This window comes from Onychostoma macrolepis, chromosome 11, assembly GCF_012432095.1.
Source record: "Onychostoma macrolepis isolate SWU-2019 chromosome 11, ASM1243209v1, whole genome shotgun sequence".
Classification (NCBI taxonomy): domain Eukaryota; kingdom Metazoa; phylum Chordata; class Actinopteri; order Cypriniformes; family Cyprinidae; genus Onychostoma; species Onychostoma macrolepis.
In genome coordinates this window covers 17,260,831-17,280,964 of record NC_081165.1, presented here as the reverse complement: position 1 = coordinate 17,280,964, position 20,134 = coordinate 17,260,831, and the positions used below count along the sequence as shown (strand labels likewise).

General features: G+C 36.7%; 1 protein-coding gene across 4 annotated transcripts in view; it reads right to left on the bottom strand.

The window, feature by feature from the left end:
- kaznb (kazrin, periplakin interacting protein b) overlaps positions 1–20,134 on the bottom strand; it is a 180,150-nt gene that overhangs the window by 142,899 nt on the left and 17,117 nt on the right. The gene's annotated exons all lie outside the window — the stretch shown is intronic.

The window sequence follows — 20,134 nt, the reverse complement described above, 5'->3', positions numbered from 1 at the left end:
TCCATTTGGACCAAGTGTCAACCATAGGATAGCAATCAAAGGCCTTTTTCACACATACTGCATGCTCGCATTGGGCTTTCACACTGTCAGTGTTTCTGCAGCTCTTACAGAGTATTTTTCTGTGATAATAGCCAGAAATTCTAAAATAGCTGTTATTGTATTTCATTAAAAAGGATTACAAAAACGATCATTACGAAATCTAATTTACATGAAAAGCAGGATTGCGTTTACACTACCATTCAGGGAACAGTAATTTTTTTTAATTAAAAAAAAAACTTTTTTTCAGCATGGATGACTACTCTATGTCACTCTGTAATTACAAAAAACGTTTCATCATGTAATTCCAAAATTTCATCACAGTTAATAGCCCCATTTGCCTTCACTGGCATAGGTGTACCTATGTGCGTGATCTCGGCTGGTATGTGTCTGGCTTGGTTAGTTCATCAAGCTTTGCTGCAACCCTCCAGATGATTCGGCTCATTGGCATGCAGTCTGCCCTTCTCTAATCCTTCTCCCATGGGCTCGGCAGCTCCCTGCGCAAGCTTCCATTTACCATTAATCCCTCTCACTTAGCGAAGGCTGCCAGAATTATTGTAAGTCCATTACGACTGTAAAAATCTCGCATCCATGCCCATTTGAATGCATTTATTCATAGTCCCCGGCAATCACGCCTAACCCTTGTTTGCCTCTATCAATCAGTGCATCAGCGTATCCAACAAATTAAAAGAGGCACATCAGTCTTCTTCCCCACAACAACATCACACTGAAAAGTATTCAGTGTGGCATTGACCTCAGCTGGCTGGGAAACTAATGCTGACATATACATCCAATAATTACAGTTTTTGTATGACTCATCAGCTCTGATGGCAAACAAGCCAGTGCTGTAGGGCCAATCAAGAGGAGTGAGAATTAGTCAGACAGAAAAAGGGGTCACCAACCAATCAAACCTGTATGATGTTTTTTTCTTCAGAGGAAAACAGCAGGAGTAGCCTAATGCTGAACAATTTTTTACATGCGTGGAATGCGCCACTTCCGGTATTTTGCTAGTTACTGGACATGAGTTTTTTTTTAAATCAAGTAGGCTACTCAAATTGAATCGAGGAGGAATCTTGACAGCCCTACCCCACATATTCAAGAAATTACAGTGGCTGTAGCATTTCTGTCATAAATAAATGGCCAAATTTTAAAGATTGAGTGGACAATTGAATTAAATGTTGTTTAGTCAATAGGCTATTAAACAAGGATTAGATCACGTAGTAATGTGTAAAACAGTCGTCAGGCCATTGGTGCCCTCTGCAGTAATTTGTTATAATGCATAATGTACAGTACATTAGCTCTGTTCATAATGCTTTATTTTAAGCTTTGTTCAATACAACCATATGATCACTTGCTTCTGATTCTTTATTTGAACAAATTATTATCACCTCATTGTTATTATAGCTAGCCTATTTTCAAGTAATTATAAAGGCTATTGTTCACTTGGGTCTATTTTTATTACCACAAAAATGTATTATAATTATAAGGTTACTCGATTAATCGTCAGAATAATCATCCGATTACTCGATTACCAAAATTATTGTTAGTGACAGGCCTAGAAATTACCATTAAAAACAACAACACATGGAACCTTATTGTGAAGTGTTATCAGAAAACCTTGACATTTGATGAAATATTCTGTGAAATGTACATTTGTATAGCCTATTCATGATTTTAAATTTGTGTAGGCCTACTGCATACTTCTTTGTGTGTTGTCAGCCCATTCATTTTCACTGCAGAGAAAAGGCATTCTGATAAATTTCTCCTTTTGTCTTCCACAGAAGAAAGAAAGTCATAGAGGTTTAGAACAACACGAGCTGTAAGTAAACAATGACATATTTTTCATTTTTAGGTGAACTGTCCCTTTAAGAGTCTGGCTAGAGAGCTCCCACATCCTGCAGCTGTCATTCATCGAGGGAGCCTGTTAGTGCTCAATGCATCATGTGGAAAAGCAGTCCTGGCTGATATGCTTCACTATGTTTAAAACCTCTAGAAAATAGTCAATTGTACTTACCCCATCTGTTCTGTCCACTAAAAATATTTCCATCTTCAATACGTGCATCTAATCTAAAGCAGTATGAAGTATATACACACCTCCCTATTAACGGTTAAGTGCCTCAGTCAGGGAAAAAAAAAATCTCTAGTTTACGGATCATGGGTTTCGGGGTTTGAACCTAGGACCTTCGGGTTATACCAGCCCACATATTTATCCACTATGCTGTAACCATCCCATTGACGAGTGAGAGAATATGGAGTCATTCACTGGATGAAAAAAAGGACCAATTTGATCTCATATTGCACAGTTAATGAAAACTTAATTAACTTTGGGAGGATGTGACTCAGCAGATCCAAAGGCCCTTAGCAGCAAAAACTGAAGCACAAGGGCATGAAAGAGCCTTTACTATCTTCCTTTCGCACTGAGGTATGGATTTAAAATCTGGTGCAGTCAGCTACAGCATTGCAGGGGTCATTTAAGATTTGAGAAAGATACCTTCACATAGAGACAGCAAATAAATACTACTGTCTCCTCTCAGAGAGAGTTTTCCAACCAGTATTATTTCCATTTTCCATGGGTGGATTGTTTTTCGTGTGATCGGAGATGCTCAAATCGCATTTCAGGAAATACCTCAATATCTCTGCTATTGCTGACTGTGGCATAACACAATGCTGGAACGGAATCACATTGTTTCCTTATTATCCTCCACCACTCTGGAGATAAAAGTGAGGAATCTTGTTTTTATAAACACTGAATCCATTCACCAAAATTGGGAGAAGTTGCTTAGAAACAGCACTGCTGAATTGCAAATTTAGTGGAAGTTTGTGCATTGTGCAATAATATCACAGATGGCGATACACATTTTAACCTTGCTGAATGGTGCTCTAGAATCACCGCTCACCGCTCACCGCTCACCACAGTGCAACTGCGGTAAAAATTGCCAATTTTATTGTGGGTAAAGCCTTGATAGATGACTAAAAGCTCAAGCTGGTTAAAAACCCAATTAAAAATTCACAAAAACCAAGAACCACCAACTGGTAGAAGATTCAAAAAGCTAGATGAAGTGTTACATATATAGTAAAAATGGAAATATATAACTTCTAAGCAGAAAAAGGAGCTTGGAGTGCAGATTAAAATGAATAATATATGAATCAATAATATTGCTTGTAGTGTTGATATTTATTTTAGACTGTTATGTATTCTTAAATATAATGTAAACCCTGCTTGGTTTATTCTGCATAATGAAGAGATGACTGTACATTATCGCTTATTTATCTGTAAATAATTCAGTACAAAAAAAACATCTAAATGGCATTAACAACTTCTAATTACAGTACAAAATCGCTCATTTGAAGCAATCAGCTATATTCACAAACGATCAAGCTCAGAGTAGCATATTAAAAGAACAACAGAGATGATCAGTCTCAAAAACACCTGCAGTAACAGTGTGGTCATAACTGAGTAAAGAAAGCCCTCACAGGGATAAAGAGGTCATGCGGAAGAAGGTCGTAGCCTGTGTGGGCTCCTCTACTGACCAATAAGGTCATTCTCAGAAAACATTGAGATTGTGAGACAGGCTTGCCATAAAAAACAGTTGCAGCGTGCAGAGCATATGCGTCAAGCAGATTTATGATCAGACCTCATCTCTGAGCGCTGCAGCACATCTTAGAATCAAAGCCAAAGCAAAATAAAATGTTTATGGTGCCAACCGACGAATGGAGGAGTCTAATTTCACATTCAGCAGTTTACGAGGTGTGCGTCTGAAGAGGATACCTTAAGATGTGACAGAGGATAATGAAACCACGACATTGAAAGTGGCACGGCATCACATAGCGAAACGCAGTGCAATACACTGTTTCAATTTTCCAGCAGTGCTGTCTGTCATGGAATTTGTGGTTCAATGCGACAAGCAAGAGACTTTTTCCAAGAGAGAATCAATAAAGACTGAGTCTCAATGCCAGTGTAATGACAGAGAGCAATCTGCCTTCACAGCAATGGCTAAAGAACAGAGTTTATGTTTCACACTGATCATTTATAGAAACTTTGCAATCAGAACTGTGGCAGATTGTGACAGGTCAACTGAAGAATGGAGATCTTTTTAAGATGTGTTTAGTGTGTCAGTTGTTGTTTTTTCTAGACAGCAAAATGATTGTCATGTCCAAGGAGAATTGTTGAAGTCTTGAGAAAAAGTCCACAGTACTCTCAAATGACTACTCGTTAAAACGCTCCTAAATTAATCAGCAAAAATGGTTTTGTAATTATGTAAACACGTTGCATTCCTAAATGAATAAGTCATTGAAGTGACTCATTCATAAAGAATCACTTTTTATGTTCCTAAAATTTTAGAACAAATCATTTAATGAAAGATTTAAAAACTTTAATAAAGAGAATCACTGTATTTTTTAATTAATCGGTTCAGTGATTAATTCATTGATTTATTCATAAACTTAGCATAGTATTTTAAATGTATTACTTTTTTTACTAGGGTAGCCACTTGTTTATTAAATGAATCCCTGTTTTTAAAGAAATCATTACCTACTGGCTTAATGATGTAACTTACACTGTTAGACATTTCTGTAATTTCCACAGTTATTTACTGTATATCACCCAGTATAATACTGCAAATTCCCTTTACAGTAAATAACTGTAATACCCTTTGCCTCATGGGAATTTTCTGTAAAGTAAGACCCCACATACAGACATTTACTGTATTATAAAATTGCTGTATACTACTGTATTTGCTGTAACGGTCTCTTTGGCGCCATTCTATTGAGGTCGTTTTATTTTCCTTATTTCTTACATTTGAATTGACACAATTTGCCCTGGACCGTGTCTACAACGCCGCAACAGCTTGGGACTGACTACACTGGACATGTTACATCGCTTGTAATGATTGGAAAAATCCGTTTGTACTTCATGTCAGAAACAGCGCGAGCTCTTGGAGTACATCTGTACCTCAGAAATATACCGGGGCATGAGTTTACTGTCTGCATTCACTGTAGATAATATATATAATGGGTTCTATATTGTTGTCTGTTGTCGAGTTGCGCCGCGCCACTCGCGGCGTCCGAGGAAGACACGGAAGCAGCGCCGCGGGTTTTTCCCGGGGATGAACCCGCGAGAGTGGAAGAGCTCCGGAAAACATCTGCGCTGTGTGTCGATGCACCTTACGAGAGAATAAGCAGCAAGCAAGGTAAAAATATATGTACGTTTGTCTGTGTGTTTGTGTCAGATTCTTGCACACCAGTTTAACCCATTGTAACATTTATTTGTCAACATGGCGGTTACAGAACTTTACCATGGTAAACTGCGCTGTCGTTTCAAATGACTTTTGTCATCTTATTGACTTAAGTTACCGAATTATTATTATTATTATTTTTTTAAAGAGCAACGCTTAATATTAATCTTATCTTATATTAACATTAGGTTAACTAATGTGAAATTTACTTCAGGTGTTAGTACTTTGCTGAAAAAAACAATAGAACCCTGCCCAAAACACAATAGAAAATGTAATGGTTTTAATGGTTATAATGGGAATTGTATTGGTTTTAATGGAAACTATAATGGTGTCTACTGGTATGTGATGGATTCTATTGGTGGGATGTTAAATCCTATTGGAAAAATGCCCAAAACACACTACAAAAAGGAATTTTGTAAAGGTTTGACTGGAAAAAGCTAATGGTTATGGTATTTTAATGGAAACCATTAGAATTTGTGTGATGGTTTCTATTGGGCTTCTATTGTTTTTTTTTTTAGCAGGGTAGTTATTGGCCAGTAGCCTATTGAGAAAATAAAATCGTATGTTAGCTAGGTTAAACTAGTTTTATGGCTAGCTGCCTTTCTAGTTTTAGAATTAGTTTGTTATAGTTTTTAATGGAATTTAAGATTTACTGCATTTTTTTGTATTTGTGTTTTAAAGGCAACTGCAATGAAGCATCAAAAAAGATATGAGCATGCCAGCCACCCTGAGACTGATAATTCATGGTAAGAGAACAACTATGGTTTTGAGAGGTTTGTGTATTCAATATGAGGTTTACCTTTTAAAAGTATGCTATTTCTACTACTTGTTTTTCAGAGAAGACATTTCTGTCACTAACAAAGTGGATGGTGAGCAGAGGTGGTGGCTATGTTTTGGAGCAGCACCTGGGTTTTGCAGATAGCTATGTATTCTTTGGCTGCTTGTCTTTATGTTTCTGTTGCCTAAGGATTCTTTGTGAGGATGAATCCAGAGGACACAACATAATGCACTGCAAAACGTCCTAAGACAGGAGAAATAGTGAAGATGCACTGTTCCCCTCATTGGAAGTCTGTATTTTTAAGTGTTATACATGCAATGTTTTAAATAAATAATTTTATATTTTGTAATTATTGTGTCTGTTTTAATTGAATGCCAGTAGTACCTATGTAGAGTAAAAATAAAATGAATTCTATATAAAAAATTATGAAATCTTTATTAAAATGAATGAATTACAGTAGTATACTGATTAATTGGATTTTATTTACAGTAATTTACTGTAAAACTGTATAGTTTGCAACTGTAAATCAAATACAGTTTGTTACTGTAAAAACCCTTTGAAATGTCTAACAGTGTACAAAAAGAATCACTTGTGGGATAAAATGGCAATAATTATGAGTGGTTGCATTAATGTACAGACTGACAGCCCATCTAGAAATCCAGAACACCCATTATGAAACCCAACAACATTTTTTAGATGTTAACAGTGTTGCACATTATTGAAAACGATATCATCAAACGTTATTTTGAATACTGAGAGGAGCTCTTTTGTTTCAAAAATGTGTTTTAGTGCCGTCAAACGATTAATCGCATCCAAAATAAAAGTATTTATTTGCATAATATATGTGTGTTCTGTGTATATTTATTATGTATATATAAATACACAAACATACAGTATATATTTTGAAAATATTTACATGTCTATATTAATATCTATTCTAAATAAATATATTTAAGATATAAAAATAACTTTTCTGAAATATCGTTGCCTTGGAATTATAAGGTTCTATCTGACATTTTTGACAAAATTGAGTTATTCACATATTCTTATTCTGTGACAACTTATTTACATTATGTGATTTTTTTTTTTTTTTTTTAAAGTTTTGTACATTTTAGGACGTTTTATTTAGAAAACAAAAAGGTTCTATCCACAAAGTCGAACTCTAACTTGGTTCTATAAGGGTCTATCTGTGAATCCGCCAATCAGCACTTCAAATGCAGGCAAGCAGACCAATCAGGATCAACGTTCTTTGTCATGTCGCCGGACTGCTCAGTAACAACAGGAAAGATTAAACATTAAACAACAATAATTACGTGTCTGCATAATCAATAAGTGCAATTCACCTTTATTCCACAAAGTGGCACTGTTTAAAACATAATAATGACGTGATTTGTCACTCATAATTAGCGCATGCATGAGACAAATACTAATCATCTGCAAAAATTGAACTGGCTTGAATGGCTTTACTGCAGAGCAATTACTGCACATAATGATGAAACACAAGTGTCACTGTCGTTTGATGGTGGATGTGGTGAATAGCGATCAAAATGTTGTTTTTGAAGATGTTGAAAACGATAGTTTTGAGAATATATTGAGATCGTGAATATGAGCCAGATGCGCTCTGATGATGGCAGTGATGGTAAAGTCTGCTCAAATCGAACCCTTCTAAGTTTCAAAAGGTAAGAAAGTATGCTTATTTTATTCTTTTTATAAATTTTATTTTATGTTCTTAAAATATCAGGAGAGTTTGCTATTAGCCTACAACAATTAGAGATCCATCCGTGCTGGATATAAGTCTGGGTCGCTAAAGACAATATTCATGCAGTTTAAAGTCTTAAAATGAGTTAAATTTTACAACATTAAGCCTTAAATATTGCCATATAGTCAACAATTTAAACGATGGGGTCTTAATTACAACAATAAACGTCAGCATGTTATCTCTCGGCCATACTGATTTAAAGAGAATGCCATTTTCCCTGTCCTGCTTTTTGTGGAATAACGTCCTGGTCAGATGGATTAGAATAACATTAGCTGCCTTAACTGTTCCCTCAATAATGTGTTTAATTACCCACTATAATCCTAGCTAAAATTAACATTAACACTGAACAAAATATTTAGTATTGCCCTTTGTGCCTAACTTAACTAAGAAAATATTATTTGTCCTAAAATATGGAATAAATGTGATAAAGAAAGCATTAAACGTACCTTACTCATACATGTTGACACATTGTTACAACACTAATTTTGTGTTTTAAAACAAATTATAAAAAAAAAAAACTATTTGTATTTCTTGAAAATCGTTGCTTCAATTAATGTTTTGCAAGATAGAACCTTAATTCCAAGCGGAAAATGACTTTTTAGAATTAGAAGGTTCTATCTGCATTTGACCTGTTTCAAAAATCCCCATTTAAAAATTTGAGAGGATTTTGATATTGTACATTTAGAATACATTTAGGGTCTCTGTCATTTTCATGTAGGAAAGAGACTTGTTCCCCATATAATTTTTGCTATATGGAATGCAAAAACTTTGAAGCTCAATATCTCAAAACCACTCAGAATGCAGATAGAACCTTATAATTCCAAGGCGACGATATATACATGCATGTGTATATATACATAATAACAACCCATTCTCACACCCAACTCGTCACATATTGAAGCTTGGTCAGGACCACTTGGCGTCGCTTTTTGACGCTGAAGGTACCCCTTCATTTTTCGACTTGCAGGGTTCTCCGTTGCTTTAAATAGGAAACCCTTAGCGTCGACGCCATACTGGGAATTTTATCGTCATAATTAAATTATATATTGGGTAATAACAGTGCCATTATTGCATATATGTTGGGGTGTGATTTTTCAATGTAAACAGCCACAACAGTTTTATTTATATTACATTATTTACACATTATGAGCACATAACCCAACCCCTGCCCCTACACCTACCATTTGTCAATAAAACACAAGATATAACAGGCAGATACAACTACCGTCATAATTTATTCAAAAAATATTAATATTCCAAGTCTTCCGAGGCAAAACATTTGATATGTGAGAGGAGTAGACGTGATCGCCGTCTCCGTCCGCAGTTAAGCTCATCCTATGCTGCAGTCTGTGCGCGAATTCAAAAAATGCCGCCAGAAGAAGCCTTATGTCAGCCTTGGTTGTGAAATGCTATTGGCTCTTGTGTGTCTCGTGACTGATTGCGTTATGCTGTTCTGACAGGCTATTGGCTCTTCTGTGTCTCGTGACCAATTGCATGCTACTGGACGGGAGCAGAGCCCCGTCTCTCTCTATGGTTTGGACGGGAGTATCTTTTTGATTGAGATGTGAGCGCGTTAACGGAGCGGGATCATTTTCAGCGATTACAACCTTATGTTTTGCTCTCTTCTTCTCATAAAGACTTCGTATGGCTTCAGAAAACTTGGAATGCAGCACGACTTGTTTGTAATGCTTTTATACTGCTTGTTTATGGTCAGTTTTTGCAATAAATACCGGTGACTGCACTTACATTTGCCTGTTACGTGTTTTATGTTGTTCAGAAGTGGGTAGGTTTAGGGTAGGGGTGGGTTAGGTGCTCCAATAAAAGTATAAATGTATATAAAATTATATTTTTTACAAATGCATGCAAACCATTAAACTAAGACAAACAACTGAAAACAACGGAGCAGAACGTATTGTCATTTTCCATAAGCGTCTTGACCTGACGCATAAAGCAAGCAACTGAAAGCAATGGAGTTCCTATTTTGTCATATACTGACGCCTATGGGCACTTTTGGCGTCTTCATAGTGACGCGAAAGGCGTTTGGCCATGCTTCAGTTTTGGACGCCTTGGGAGTGAGAATGGGTTGATAATAAATATACACAGTATACATACGTATCTTATGTAAACAAAAACTTTTATTTTGGATGCGATTAATTATTTGACAGCACTAATTAAGATGTCTAAATACTGCATGTAAAGACATAACATATCTTCAACCTACTTGCTTTGGTAAGATTTCATAATGGGAGTTCCTGGTCACAGCAACACAACGCATCTTTCAAGGTTTCCTCTTAAAAGTCATTGACAAATGAAAGAATATCAAGATTTGTTCATTGCTGTTAAAGTTCTGATAAACATTTCTTTTTGGTGACTCTGTGTGTATGTCAGTTCTGATGAAGCTTTACAATCTGATCTGGGAGATGAATGGAATAAAGTTCAGACTGTTCAAAGTGACAGTTTCATAATTACATCAAAGAACCATGTGTCGTCACACCAGACTGTGGATTCCCTGTGGAGGCATGAAAGAGAAAGACTGAGAAGAAGAAGAAAAAACATCGCTGAACCAAGCCTGTGGCCATCTGATCTCTAATCTTGCTCTCAGATGATGACAACTGATGGCTGGTGTCCGCTCTCTCCCTGCCTGACAGGAGATGAGAAGAGCCCGACGCTGAAGCTAACACAGGGCCGCCCACTCATTCACACTGCCAGCGTGGCCCCTGCAACACATTACCATGCAAATGACTACATTGCACTCCTCTCTCAGAGAGCGGAATGACACATTAAACGTTCCGACAGAAGATAAAATATGAAAACTTTCTGAGAACGAGTGGAAAATGATTTCAAGAGTCATAAGCCAAGCTGGGGTTTTATGGAACGAAAGAGATCAGTTCTTTATGAGCCAAAGACAAGATGATAGGATGAATCACACAGATCTGTAATGCATTTCGACCAAGCTTGGACACAAATGAATGATACTCACCACTTTCAGACAAAAGAGTTTATTTTGGATGGAGGTGAATTTGATAAACCGGGATTTACGAGATTAAGGATTATGTTGTAAAACATCTTGGCTGTGCCTCATATTTATGATCATGTTAAAATAGTCATCACATGAGAATATTTCATTTAATGTCATAATGTTATCTTTAGCGCTGTCACATGAGCAAGAGTGTGGTTGTAGGCCTACTGAATATCACTGAAGCTCGATTGGAGTGTTCGTCGATTCTGTTAACAAGGAGTCAGTATATTTAAGCAATATTAGCTAGGGATGCAACGATACCATTTTTTCAGAACCGATCCGATCCCGAAAATTTTGAGTATCTGCAGATACCGATCCAATCCGATACCAGCGCAGTTTTTTTTTAAATCGATGTAGAATTTCTATTCTTCTGTGTTGACCTGATCGTCACTCTTTTGTGTGTTAAACACAATCTACTACATATAGATAACTTCAAAAAACCAAGGCACTTGAATAGTGTGAAAAAATTAAAAAGCCTTATAAGAACTTTTTTTCACACTATTCGAGTGCCTTGGATTTATGAGTTTTTTGACGAAACGTAAGAATCCCGCATCCAAAGAGCACCAATTAATGGACTTTCTACACCCCAGCAGCACTTTTTTTTTGCATAACTTTGAATATATATAGATAACTTCATTTTAATTAAAAATAACAAATGAAAAAATCATGATCATGAGAAAAATACTATTATAAACTAGGTTAGTGGATAATTTAGCAGCAAAAGAAAAATCATGGGTGCACAATAATTTTATAAAACCTAGTGAAACATTTTTATTTACAAATAAAAGTGAATAAGTGTAGGACTAAATCTGGTAAAATGGTACACATTGCTCTTTGTATTGTTGTAAAATACATTCATGAAAAAACTAAATACATATTTTATATATTTATATACTATAAAATTAAAATACATTTCTTTTAAATCTATAGTACAGTAATGAAGGCAGTAACATATGATAGATAGGACAGAACAAGAAAGACTGTTAATAATCTTTCACTGCGCAAAATAATTATAATACGAAAGGCTCCAATACAGAGCGGCACAAAGCGCTTATGCACATCCCGAGCGCAGAAAGATGCGCTTGAAGCGACACGGAGTAACAGCGCGCAGGCTGCGCAGCCCTCCGTGTCCGCGTAGAAAAGTTCAAAGTACAAAGGGAAAAGATATTGATGCGTATTAAATCTGCGCGTTAGTTTATTGAGCCTTTTCTTTTATCAGTTTTAGACCTCAGTACTGTGCGCTCTTGAAGAGAGTTTGACTGTAGTAACCGAACACGCAGTTTGAACGCTGAATGGAGGATGACAGACAGACGCAGCGGAGAGAAGAGTTTACCTGAACTTGAATTTAACGAATTAAATATGCATCTGTACCTCAGATTAAACTATGCAACAGCTTTAGAACACTTGAAATATTGTGCACGAAAACTTTATGGTGCTTTATAATGTTTGTGTGCCTTTCGTGGGGCTCAACAATAACACAGAATAGTATACGCACAATATCGGATTTGGATCGGTCTCGTCTGATCGATACCAGATCCGCAGAAAAAAACCGTATCGGAGCCGATACCGATCCTGAGTATCGGATCGATGCATCCCTAATATTAGCCTTGCGAGCAGCAGATAAATGCAGACATTATATTCAGACCAAAAGCATGACTGCACATGTTATTATGCAAAAATACAACAGTTCAATAATCAGGAAGTTAATATTGAATCATTCACATTTTAAACATAATATTCCCACTTGCTTTGTGTATTTTTTGTCCAGTAGTTCCAAAAAGTTGATTCACCTATTGATTCAGTGTTGTAGCGTTCCTAAATGAATTGGTTCAGTAAATGATTTAATGACTCACTCATAAAGATAATAACTTATTGCCACCTACTGGCATAACAATGTAACTAGTAGAACAATTCACAGAGAAATCTGTGCGATAAAAATGAAAATAATTATTAGTGACGGCCAGTCTGTAGACCTTCAGATTGATGTTCTGATGCTGACAAGCAGAGCGATACAAACAATGAAAAGTTCCAGCATTGCTGGGAAATACGGCCGGTTCACGCAAAGCACTTTTGCGTTTAAAAACGCAAGACACAGATGGCCATTGCAAATGGGGGAAAAACAAATCAACACAAAAGTAGGCTACTCAAGGTCTAGGGGCGTTTTGTAAAAACTGATTTTTATTTATTTTTTTACTTAAGCGTGTCGTTTTTGTCATGCGCAAGATGCTGCAAAAGAGCAGAACGGTCAAAGATGAAAGTTGTGTTAAAAATAAATGAATAAATAATTACTTGAACAGCCCCTACAGTATATCTTAAAATGTTACCCGGCCAATACAATTAAAAATAGAGGACAGAATGTGCTTTATAATGTCAATAAATGATATGATCTTGTTTATGCTTGTTTTAATCCAATGCAAAATAACACTCTAAATGCCACTCTATGTATCTCATTAGTTACACATTTTTCATAATGGATCAAAAGGATTAAGGTGCATTGCAAAATCATGTCAAAAACTATTTTTCATGATGAATAATCTGGAAAAAAAAAAAAATATGGAAATGCCTGATAAATTTTTACCGATGTCAGAGTGTTCGTTGCAGCCTCAACATGATACTGCCATACTGAAACTTAACAGCAGTTTATCCTCGACTAAAATTTGGTTTAGGTCTACGAAAGCATTTCTGATGCATTCAGAACAAAAGCAACAAAAGATGATAACAAGAACGCAAGAAAGAAACAGATTTTGAGTACTATTTTGTTCAAGGGGGATCTGATGAGCTCTTTGATTCCACAGTAGTTGCTGGGAGCAAAAGGAGTCACTATGGGGCACTGACTGCCAAAGCAATTTGAAGGCTTTCCAATGGCTTCACACTTCAAAAGTGAGAAGCAGAGTTAGATGAATGGATATTTGGTCCCTCGCAGGTTTCTAAAGGCTCAAGGGAATGCATTCAGCATCACCCCTTTACCAAGGAAAAACACAACCAAATCAAATCAAGAAACGACTGAAACTGGTGGTGGTGGTGGTGTGGGGTTCCCATTCTTAGCCTCGCAAACAAGGGATGAAATCAGATTCCATAAGTTGGCATATGCAATAGTCATGCTAATTGCCAGGCAAGGCAGAGGAAGCTTAGACATTTCTGACAGTTTTATTATAGTTTTCCAAGCTTTTGTTTTGCATATTATAACAGAATTCCACACTATTTGCATCACTCACTCAGGAACCTGCAATTTTGTTGTTTACATCACTGTAATACACGGCTATCTTTGACAGTGTGCAATCCATTCCCTGAGTGCCTTTGATTGTATGGTCTCCTGAGAGGCAGACTGTGAGCCTGCACCTGCATTCCTGATACAAAGACAGTTAATGCATTTGCATTTTAGACATGATGATTTGTCTCAACGGGACAAGGGAAAAAAAAGATAAGTGCCACAGATTAAACACACATATGACTGTTTTCATTCAACGACTGTGCTCATCAGCTGGGGATTTTTAGCATGTGTTAGCCATCTGTGAACGTTTAGACCTTTGCACCTCTGCAATTTGCTTCAAGCAAGAGTGAGAGGCAGAGAGAGAGGCTTGTTAAAGTGTTGTACGAGGCCAGTCATCGGTAGAAAAAAAAAAGTAAATGTGGTGATTTCCAAAAACATGGTCTAAAGAATTAAATGGATAGTCCTTTGCGATTTTAATATGCACATTTTCAAATTCTCTACATCATGCAGTTATGAGATAATAATAACAATGTCCTTTGGCATCACTGATGCAGTGTTTTGTCAAACATTAAATTACAACATTTTTTGTTAAAATAAAAACTAAAATAAGTGAAAAAAGAAAATAAATTAAAATACATTTTCATAACTCCAAAACAAACTAAAATAAAATTTATTTTATTTTTTAAACTTTTGTTGGATTATAAAATATTAGCTATATTTTAGATTTTATAATTTGCTATATATTATACTAATGCTATAAAATAAAACTCGAAATCTTTACAACCTCCCTGCATTAAACAAGACTAGTGAAATTCTAATACATTCTCTAAAATGTACAAATAAATATAAAATAATAATTACTAATGTAACGGGGCTGACGAGACGTGAGACGTGCGGATCCAAGTGCAAGCTTTTATTTACAGGCATGGACATAAATACAGGCAGGGTCGAGCAATGGCAAACACGTATGGCAGGGACAAGACAAAGAGTAATCCTAGGGCAAGCAAAGGTCGGTCGACAGCGAACAGTATCCAAAGGGGCTTGACGAGAGAGGTATCTGAAAAACGAAGCAATAGTCCAGGCAGGGGAAACCACAATCCAAAACAGGCAGGGGAAAACTAGGAAAACTATCGGGGGCTCTGTAGAGTTGCTACGGCTAGGAGAGCGGTAAACGCATACAATACTCGGCAATGAGGGAAACAAAGTCCAGGGTTTAAATAGAGTGTGTGATTACTGAGAGCTGTGTGATCAGTGCCTTCAGCTGTGTGTGCAATCAGTGCAATGGATGATGGGAAATTGAGTAGATGGTGAAGTGCAACAGTAATGTGATCAGTGCAATGAATACTGTGGTGAGTGAGTGACCTCTGGTGGTGAGTGAATGAAAGTTACAGACCAGATTCGTGACAACTAACACATACAGAAAATAGACTGATAAATGTAATGCTATTAAACATTTGTAGATAATATCAGTTAGTGCATTAACTTTACCAGCACTAAAATCTTGAAATTTACAAAATATTAAACTGAAGTTATAAAATAATAATAACAATGATAGAGTAAAAACTAGGGATGCTCCGATCAGGATTTTTGCAGCCAATACCAAGTACCGATTTCTTGTCATGGTGATCAGCTGATACCGATGCCGATTCTGTATATTACCTATTTTTTTAAATACATTTTTTTTCATTAGGCAGACGACTTCATTTGTGTGTGTGTGTTCGGGAAGTTGCAGTGACAGAAACGGTGACATTCCAGATAAAGTTTAAAAGGAGTAAAGCCTTTGTTAATGCTATTGAGTAGGCTAATATGCCCAAATAAGATATTTTGTTTTATAAATAAATGTTCATAGAGCGGCTGCGATCAGCCCGTGGAGCCGTAAAGCCTGCAGTGATGCGCAGATCAGCTCTAACGTCCCTGAATCTGCTGTTAAAAATGAACCATCCATTCATCATATCATCATGCAAAACATACACGACATATGGCGAATTTTTCATTGTTTCTTGAAACGTCATAGCATTTCCACACCGATGACTGCAGCATATGTCCCCACGCATCATATACGTCGTCACGCGTTGACGTCATCAAATTGCGATCGGTACGTCAGATCGGCCAAATGTATGAATACCGATCGAGTCATAAAATGTGATTATCGGCCGATACCGATCTCCGGCCGATCGATTGGAGCATCCCTAGTAAAAACAATACACTGAAAATAAAATAAACTTTATTTTATTTGATTTTTTTCTTGTCATATTTGGAGCTTTATTGTCAAAAAATAGCAAGTTCTAAAGATGAAGAAGAGGCAAAAGTTTCAAAACGAAGGTAATTTTAATGAACAACTTCCAAATGCGTAACAACAACCGCCAAGAAACAGAAAACCAAGAGGAACTTAAACAACAAACAGCTGTGATGATTAATGAGTGTCCATGGAAAGTGATGAGTAGTAGGAAACTAGAACAAAAGTGATGAGAAACAAACTAAATGTCCATGACAATGAAACTAACTACACATAACTTTGATATTTACAGCCAACCATTTATTTGAACTGTATGCAAAAGAGCTGCACCAAAATTCAGGTAAACTTTTCATTTTGCGTTCCACATAAGAAAATCACCTCATTTGGAATGTCATTAAATGATGGGGTGAACTATTGCTTTTAGGCAAGGGTGTCTAATTCTGCTCGTGGAGGGCCACTGTCCTGCAGAGTTTAGCCTGGAAGTTTTTAGTGAGTCTGAAGCTGGTTCAGTTGTGTTTAATTTGGGTTGGATCGACACTGTGCTGGACAATGGCCCACCAGAAACAGGTTTGGACAAGTAGATAGATAGATCTTTATAGTAGAGAGACTCATCACAAGCCATAACTTCAGGCATCGCCAAAACAAACACTGAAGCAGGTCAGCAGTTCCCTCAGCTTACATCCATCCACTGCCATTTTCCCAGCCTGTCAACCAGCTCCCCCGAGGCCTCCTCAACCACCTTGACTTTCATTGTGCAACAGGCTTCTTTGGCTTTGAGAGGAACATGGGACTGGTAAGCACCTCCACAAAGCCTCTAATCAGTGGCATACACAAACTGCAGTCCCCCGAGCCCTCAAGCTCTTCCAAACGACAGCCCCGGCTGCCTGAATGCAACCGCACTGTCAGAGACGTTTACTAGGCAGAGGTGGAATTAAAGACGAGAGCGATGGAATAAGCATTTAAAAGTTTGTGCGTCAGCAGTCACGCATGACAAAACGCAACCAGAAGCACAGCAGAACTAAATAATATTCTCCAAAAGTAAACAAATTACAGGGAGAGCTACATCTGATTTTAATAATCTTGAATACGTCCGTCGTGCAAAACTGTCAGTATGACACAGGTATAAAAATGATAAAAGGAAACATTTTCATAGACTGAACCTGGGCTTTTATAAATGTGCCCTTATCAGTTAGGATACATTAGGAGTTCTGCTGAGTCTTAAGAAAAGTTGCACAGCCTTCAAGATTTATACAACCAACTTTAAATTGAATTTTTTTTTTTATGTTCCTCATTTTGCATTTAGCCCCTCCAGAAATGTTCATCCGTTCTGTCTTCCATTTAACCTCCGTAGGTGAAATTGTTTCCATAAGCTGAAGGATTCCGTCAACGGAATTACACGGCAATGACCATACATTTGATCAAAATTCAAATTACCACAGAAAACTCAAAAATTCCCCACGTACTTGCTCTTAATCCCTTTGAAACATTCAGTATGAAGCAGTCACAAAGGAAATTCTCTTTGGTGACAGAAAATATGCAGTCGAAACTTCACGAAACATCCCGGGCTTACGAGGATATTACAGCTTTGAACTTTTTCACTGCACACGACTGTAGTGCTGTGCTTGTGACTGCCAGTAATTGCATTAATATTTATTGAAGTATAAAAATGCCCTTCCCCGATAAGAGTTCCAAAAGGACCTGCTAGGTTCCTCTGCTAACAATAAAAAGGCAGATAGAGTGAACTTCATTTTTCTTCAACACAAAATTCAAAGTATTTCAACAGCCTCTGTAATCAAAATTCAAATGAAGGTGGGGAAAACTCCCTACATCAATAAATGAAAGTTTAACTTAAGTCCGTCTCAGCGCCGGTTTCCATGGTGACAAAGCAGCCCTCCTTTGCTCTCAGATCAATGTTAATGTCACACATGCCGCGAGGCTTTGCTCTTATCAGTCAGAGAGCTTTTTCCCATGGCTGTCCTCCAAAGATTGCTTGACTGCTTTACACTGAGAACTATATTGAGCATCATGTTGTTGGAAGGGCCTCTGGGGTGTTTCCTAAACAAATAAATCATTGTTTATGATTAGAGGCTCATGTGAGAAAATTTTGTGCTCATACCCCCTCCAAATTTTTGGTAGATTTCCGTGTCTTTAGCAGATGCTTTTATGTGAAGCAAATTAGAGTGGTTTTAAGATAGGCCTATGTTTTTTATTATTATTATCATGAAATATTTTATGTAATTTATAATGAACATAAAATGTTAGATATGTTATACAAGTCTTTTAATTACTAATTTATAGTGTTTTTTTATATATATATAATATTATCTAAACCCTGATCTCAATTCGAACAGAGTCTTTAACCATTTTAAAAATCATCTAAAAGACACATCTTTTTCGCCAGCACCTGACCAACTAATATTAACATTATATTCCATTTATTTAATATATAAAAAAATTAAAACTGTGCTAGACTAGCTGAGACTTGTCATGGCACTTGTATACTGCTGCACTCTCGATGGTCTTATTGCTTCTATTGTTCTCATTTGTATGTCGCTTTGGATAAAAGTGTCTGCTAAATGATTAAATGTAAATGTATTTTATTAAAAAGGCTCTTGCATATTTCTTTAAAAAACTTAAATATATAATTCATATTTTAATTATTTATTATTATTAATATATTATATTTTATACATTTGAAAAAATGAAAACTAAAAGACTTTCAAATCACATGAGCCAATATTTTATTCACAATAGAACATGGAGAACATAAATGTTTAAACGAAGAAATATTACACTTTTATCCACTAAATGAGCTCATTTCAAATTTGATATTGGCACGGGGGCAACAAAGGTCTGAAAAAGCAAGAAATTTTGAAAAGATTCATTGACATCAGGTCTGTAACATGATTAGCTATAAAAGGGATGTCTTCGAGAGGCAGAGTCTCTCAGAAGTAAAGATGGGCAGAGGCTCTCCAATCTGTGAAAGAGTGTGTAAAAAAATTGTGGAATACTTTAAAAACATCGTTCCTCAACGTCAAATTGCAAAGGCTTTGCAAATCTCATCATCTACAGTGCATAACATCATCAAAAGATTCAGAGAAACTGGAGAAATCTCTGTGCGTAAGGGACAAGGCCGAGGACCTTTGTTGGATGCCCGTGGTCTTCGGACCCTCAGATGACACTGCATCACTCATCAGCATGATTCTGTCATTAACATTACTAAATGGGCCCAGGAATACTTCCAGAAAGCACTGTCGGTAAACACAATCCGCCGTGCCATCTGCAGATGCCAACTAAAGCTCTATCATGCAAAAAGGAAGCCATATGTGAACATGGTCCAGAAGCGCCGTTGTGTCCTGTGGGCCAAGGCTCATTTAAAATGGACTGTTTCAAAGTGGAAAAGTGTTCTATGGTCAGACGAGTCCAAATTTGACATTCTTGTTGTAAATCACAGACGCCGTGTCCTCCGTGCTAAAGAGGAGGGAGACCTTCCAGCGTGTTATCAGCATTCAGTTCAAAAGCCAGCATCTTTGCATAAGGGGTGCATAAGTGCATACGGTATGGGCAGCTTGCATGTTTTGGAAGGCACTATGAACAGGGATGTGCAGAGAGTTCCTCAGGGGCAGGGGCTCAAATGTAAAATAGGGGCAATGTAAAAAAAAAAAAGAAAAAGAATAAAAAAGGTCAAAAGTTTGGATACATTACTATTTTATATTTTTGCAAGAAGTCACTTATGGTCATCAAGCCTGCATTTATTTGCTCAAATTTTTAATATACTTTAAAATACATTTTATGCAATTCTGATTTATTATCAGTGTTGGAAACCTGTGATACTTTTTTCAGGATTCTTTGATTACAGTG